The sequence below is a fragment of the Anoplopoma fimbria genome, chromosome 11, assembly GCF_027596085.1.
Source record: "Anoplopoma fimbria isolate UVic2021 breed Golden Eagle Sablefish chromosome 11, Afim_UVic_2022, whole genome shotgun sequence".
NCBI classification, from domain to species: Eukaryota; Metazoa; Chordata; class Actinopteri; order Perciformes; family Anoplopomatidae; genus Anoplopoma; species Anoplopoma fimbria.
In genome coordinates, this window is record NC_072459.1 from 4,091,380 (window position 1) to 4,098,078 (window position 6,699).

A 6,699-nucleotide genomic window follows, 5' to 3' on the forward strand; every position below is an offset into this window, starting at 1 on the left:
TCAAGAGGGCACAGTGATGAATAAGTTGTCATCGATATTCATATAATCCCACTGCTAAAACAAAGCACAAAAGTTACATAACTCACTTTTAACAGACATGTGACAGAGCTGTTGTCAGTAGTTACTGAGATATTAATGGACCTTAACATTTAAGTATATCATGTAATTTCGAATAAATCCACGTTGCGTAAATGCAACCCATGCGTTCCCATACAACTAAAGTGCTTATCAATTAAGTTTCTAAGGAAACATATTTGGTCCTGGATAACGGTTGCAGTTTAAAACACATGGTTAACTTTGTAAGTTAAAACAAAACATAAACACAACAAAAGTACTTGGTTCAAAACATTACTTACATGTGTAGTCATTAAAAATGTCCAACGTCCAACTCTAAAGTCCAACTTAAAAACATCAGTAATATCAGTTGGTCACATACATTTTGTATGGCCATGACTATCACTGACTAAAGTAAGAATTGTATTTATTTGAGAGAAAGACTTTGAGACATTGTTCAAAAGTACGTTTTTTAAGTTTGTTTTCAAAAATGCCGTACATCCAGAGAGATTTATAAGCTAAGTTTATCATTCAGTATTTCTTAAAAATTCTGTGAAAACGTTGACCTAATTGACATTCATTAAAAAGTCAATTTAAATTTTGTGAATGTAATGTCACTTTTTGACTTTGTAGGTGTCTTATTTTCAAGGAAACCTTCCAAATGCATTCAAACCAAGTCACTGCCAACAGACATCCTACTGATACGTATATTTCTAGGAGAAGTAGCAGCAGAGTGTTGAACCAGTGTCGTATTGGTGTAATAGTGCCTCATCAGAACCAGCATGTGTGTGGTTATCCTGGAACATACTGTAGATTGAAGCCCCGGTATTAGAGCAGAGATTGGTCTTAGTGATCATTTAAGTCCAACAACCAACGCCATTTTCAGTTTGAAGATGGAGTTTACAGCATAGTTAAAACTATGAGCTTTTACAGAAAAATGTATATGATTTCATTCCAAATCTCACATTTATTGAATGTATCTGGACTGGACAGTCTGAAACCAGTGGTACAGTAGCAGTAGACGTCTCCAGTGTTGGAAGTTAACAGTTATTGAACTTCTGTCAGGATGAATGTAAAAATGTTGTGAAGCGAAGTAAAGTTTTTTTGTCTGTTACTACTCAAATAAATGGGTTAACTAAAGACATATAAACAGTTTTTTGTCTGATTGACAAGCAACTTACTACATGACCATATTTACCTGCTGTTGTTGTTGTTATCTCAGCTAGAGCACCATATAAAGGACGGTTGAAAAAAGGACCTTCATGAAGTACTCAAAAAATAAGGTTCTCTGGTACAATTGTTCATTCCTTTCAAGGATTTCCCTGCCAAGCAGCATACTGTGAAAAGATGCTCACACCTGCCTCTAGGTCTTACTCATGCAATTTACTATTTCAAGCAGCTGAGGACAAGGCTGCACTCATAGCTGATACACAAGTGGGAAACTTATAAACAGTCTGCGGTGGGAAGTGAGAACTGCTAGTAAAGTATAAAAAGTGTATCTATGTATTCTCAAGTCCTAATCTCACAGACTTCCAGCCCAACCAAACTGTATGCACTATTTTCCTAAAAATGTAGATCCAGTGCAAGGAACTGTCCTTCCACATAGTTAATCAACTGTTTGTTTCACTGTTATATGAAGTCTGTTGTTCACACTATTCAAATGTGATTATTCATTCAGCTGAGATTTGTATTCATTCAAACAATAATGTATAGCACCATTGAATGCTTTTCTTTTGTGAATGCAAATTGTTTTATTTTACTTCTTTCCTCAAAAGATACTGAAATCACTGTTATTAAGCTCCAGAACAACATATTTATAGAACAAGTTCTACTGTAAGACCAACTGCCAGTTAAAGACATAATATGCACAATGTCTGTTTGCTTTGCAACATCCAGAAGTGAGAACACAGGAGCAATGTTATATTTTGGTAAAGTTTAAAGGAAAGCACTTGTGATCACAGGTTTAATGCAATTCACTAACAATCACTGTTATTATTATTATTATTTATAATTGTTCTCATGAATATTGTTATGCGTCTTCATGTACAATACAAAGTTATTTTGGTTCAACATGCCCTGTTCAATATATTCACAACCTCTGTATCTGACAGTTCACATCTTCCATAAAGTTATTGGAAATTTACTAAGCATTGAAATGTTTTCCATTCATTGTTGGTGCAGTTAAATATAACCTTGTTGCCAGTGTCCTACAAAAAATTGTATTCACTAAAGTTACATTTTTTGTTGTATTGGGTTGTATGAAATTACAGTTAAACCAGTGATTCAGTTTAATTTTGGTATGTCAAAATAGTTTCAGTGCAGCCCAAAGTTCAGGAAACATTTTCTGAATGTGGAAAACCTCTATGACTGCCTTTTATGATGATAGAAGCTTTCTGAAAGACTTCTTGTTTCCATGTATTAGATATACCATCTATGTGTAGAAATGAGTCATTGGCGATGAGCAACTGAAGCACAACATTAGTAGTTTTACTGTCCAGCTGACAGTAAAACTACTATAGCTTTGAGTGTTTTGTAATTAGTTTGTTCAATGACATACCTCTTTCTTTTTCACTAAAAAAGAAAGCAAACATCTGGCTGGTGGTCGAGATGAGTGTAATCACAACAACAGATAAACTATTTTCTGCAGAGGTATGTTGTCTGGAGCATTTTTAGTACTTTATAAAACTCTTTTGTTAAATTTCTGATTCTAGTTTTCTCTATTGGCTGCCCCCTCAACCCCACATCAATGGTATCATTACGACATTTACCACAAGGACCTCTTCTGTATAGTATACTACAGTTTATGGGACTTTCTGTTTCAGTGTGCTACAACTGTAATAAAGTGAGGTGTCATTATACTGTCTACATTACTACTGCTTTTACTAACTGTGTCTTTATTTGACCTTGATTGTTATGATTATACAACCTGACCTGATTCATTTTCTTTTGGTTTTACATTTAGTGAAATCATCTTCCTATAATAATTTACTAAACATGGAGCTTCAGGCTGACAATGTAGCAATTGTTCTTAGCAGCAATATGCAGCTGCACATTTAGAGAAGTATTCTTGGCCCTGATGTTCAGTGTTTCTAACACTGAGAAGGAGACACATTTTCTTACAGAATATTCAAAACGTTATAGATACTTATTTTTATTTGTATTCCAGTCGTTATAAAAATGTTGTCTTTTTGATTTCTTGATCGATCGGTATTTATTAGTTTGTAAAGAAAACGTAAGGCCTTTGAGCTGAAATGACTTTGCCCAAAGCTCTGGATCAGTAAAAAGAAAAAACAACAACTATTCACAAACTTCACATTCACATGCATTCAGTCCTACACACATTGATTTGATCTTTGTATCCTTATACTGATATTACCTTGCATGGCAGCTGAAGTCTCTAGATGTCACAAGATCAGAGTCATGGGATCACAAAACAGACAAAAAAAACTTATTTTCAGGCCTCATGTAGTGCGTTTGCACCCGGTTAGTCAGTGCACAGACCAGTTAGTCAAACTCCATGGAGAGTGTGAGGTTTGTCTCTATGGATATGTGATTAAGCAATAGTACAATAGCAGTAAACTAGCGCGATAACGAAAGAGAAGAAAGCAGAATAAGTCTTCGCTCTGTTTATTGGTTTGGTAGTACAACCGTGCATCAGAATTCATTAGAATACAAGTTTTGGGAGAAAAATGTAAACATTACACAATACTTAAACCAGAGGAATTGATGTTTTAAGTAAAAAAAATAACAACTCTCTTGCATTTCAAAATTCATATATGCAAACAAAATTTCACAACAAATTAGTTGTTTTATCGTTACAGCCAATAGCAAAGATTGTATCACCTGACAAACTACAGCAGCAGAACCGTGGAGGGAAGCAGCTCAGTGTTTAAAACAATACATTTACCTATTGACTGAGGGCATACTTGGATAACTTTGCTTTTCTCTCGACTTTTGCACTTGATGGAGAATTAAATCCGTGTTGGACTTTTACTGCAGGTTACTCCTGTTTACAGCTGTGCTTTATATCAGAACTTTACTTTTAACAAGCCTCTGGGAGCACTATAATTTTCTTGAAAACGCCAGGAGACATTCTTGTTAATTAGCAAATGATGTTTCTTACCACCAGGGTGGTTCCCTCTGGAAATTAAATCGGCACAATAGCCTAATTCAGTCAGACAGAGGGGCACAGCCACAGTCCTAATGTGTGAAAAATTGGGATCCTAAAGCAATTACATAAAAAAGCTGTGTGACATTAACAAACATTAACAAACAGCCAATCTATGAGGGGAAAACAAATGCACAGTGTGCCACACTGGTTTTAATTCAGGGTGTCTTCTGGAAGATTCATGGCAGCTCATGTTGACTGCCACCACATGCAGTTATTGTTTTCCTCACATAAAGTTTCTCAAACTTGTTGGAACAGTTCTGCTTTTCATAAAGGACAAGTGCAACTTAACATAAGGAATTCTTCCCTATCCCAGGGTCCTTAGAAAATGTCTACCGGAAAAACAAAATCATACACACTGCTCCTTTAAGAGAAATTGTTCAGCCGTTTTGGAAAACCTTGTGAAGATAGTAACGGACTGGTCTGTGATTAACAGCTTGCAATACACAGATTCATGTGTTCCAACCAGGTTTTCCAACCATGGCTGGTCTATTTTTTCTCAAATGCAATGTATTCAGGTATGCTTTTATGGTTTTTCTGTTTAATTTGATCACTGATTACTTGACAGGAAGGATGGGAGACATGCTATTAATTTCCGTTTGCCATTTATCTGAGATGGGGACTTGAACTTGGGACTTAGACACTTGACTTGGGCCTCACCTGACTGGTGAGCATCTCTGGGTTTTAGAGGCTAGAGGGATGTGTTAAATTAGAGTAGATTAAAAGCTATAGCCAACGCTCATCGACACCACACCCTATCTAGACTGAGACTGCAACCCTCGTCTGCAACATCATATCCAGTAATTTCAAACTTTACCATTATTCTCACCAACAACAAACAAATAGAACAGCTGACGCTGCTGGTTTGGAACAGAGGCTCAGGGTCGATTTATCAGCAAACAAAAGACTTCATTATATGCAATTACACCATGAAATATGCATTGTGTATGACAAGCCATCTATGCTACCACAGCCACTAACAAGGCTTTGTTACACACACAAATGTGTAATATATGCAATTAGATTACTTCAGTTGATTTAAGTCCTGAATCAGTCACACCTTTCTTTCATGCATACAAAAAACAAAGACAGACAATTTTTTTCCATGACTGCAATAAAAATAGAAGCCCAGTGAGGAGCCTCGAGTGACAAGCTGTCTAGATTTTTTAGTCCCATGACATGAAAAACTGGACTGTGACAGATTGCAGTTCATGCTACAGAGGCATTCATCATAAGTTGCCGCTAATAAAAAATAAACAAGTAATAATTTCCCAACTAAATTTGAGATTACCAGCCAAGATAACAGGGAATATTTCCATTTTACTGGAAGTTGAGTCATTATAAGATACAGGGTGTCCCCGAGGCAAAAGCTGTGAGTGCAGTAATGATGTTCTTGAGTAACATGTACCTGGTGTGCCAATAAATTACAATATATGTTTCATTTTAATTGAGTATTAAACAGGGAACTAAGATTCAGTTTCCACAGATTAGTTTTTGAGTTATTTGGCATTGGATATGATTTATCTTCTTTCTCTGTTCCTGTCTGAGAGTCAGCGAGATTTTGCCAAAAAAAGATGACTCTGTCTAATGTCAATGTGTGAAAAATTCATACTTACATACTCATTTATACACTTTTAGCTAGCAATATAATTAACAAATATTCTAACCTACTAACACCGTGTTATGCTTGTGTATCCTTTTAATGGAAAACAAAACAATTAAAAATAATACAAAACTTAAATCTAAAGGGAACTATGTTTATTTTGAAAGGAGAAAAGACATCAATCGTCATAATTTCCAATGTACTGTAGTCAAGCGAGACTGTTGATAACGGAGCAATTCTCTCCACGTAAATAGACACCAGCAGGGCCAGAACAGGATGTCAATGCTCCAAATTAATCCATTCTCCAAGCCAGTGCACAGTAACACAGCCCAGATCACTGTGCTGCTACAAAAGCAAGAGAAGCAGCTTGGAGCAAAATCTGAGAGTTTGTGAAAGGAGGCACCCAGCGATTAGGAATGTGCAGCTCCGCAGGGAGATGCCTCCACAGCAGACAAAGACACCAGGAAGTCTTTCCTCCTGCTCGAGGCAGGAAGAAAGGTCGTGTTATTTTAGGATAAGGGCTGTTTTCCCGGGTTAAAAGTCTGTGATGCTCTGATTACCTTCACAGTATCATTGCTGCAAAACTCTCACTTTTTAGAGTTTGTCACAACTTGGGCTGAAATGTTTTCACAATTCTAATTCAACTTGCGTTATTCAAGCTAAATTGAAGTTTTGGTTTAACAAACACTTCACTATTTCCTGCTCCATTTGTGAGAAGATCACACTGATGCCTCTCTGACAGAGATCATATACACAGAGAGAAGTATTAGGGTCCCACAGGGTATTCTATGCTCCAACATCAAGGATGTTTTGAAAAAAACAAAACCAGTGGAAGGATTCCATAAAAAAAGAGTGTCTCTGTTTATCTATATGT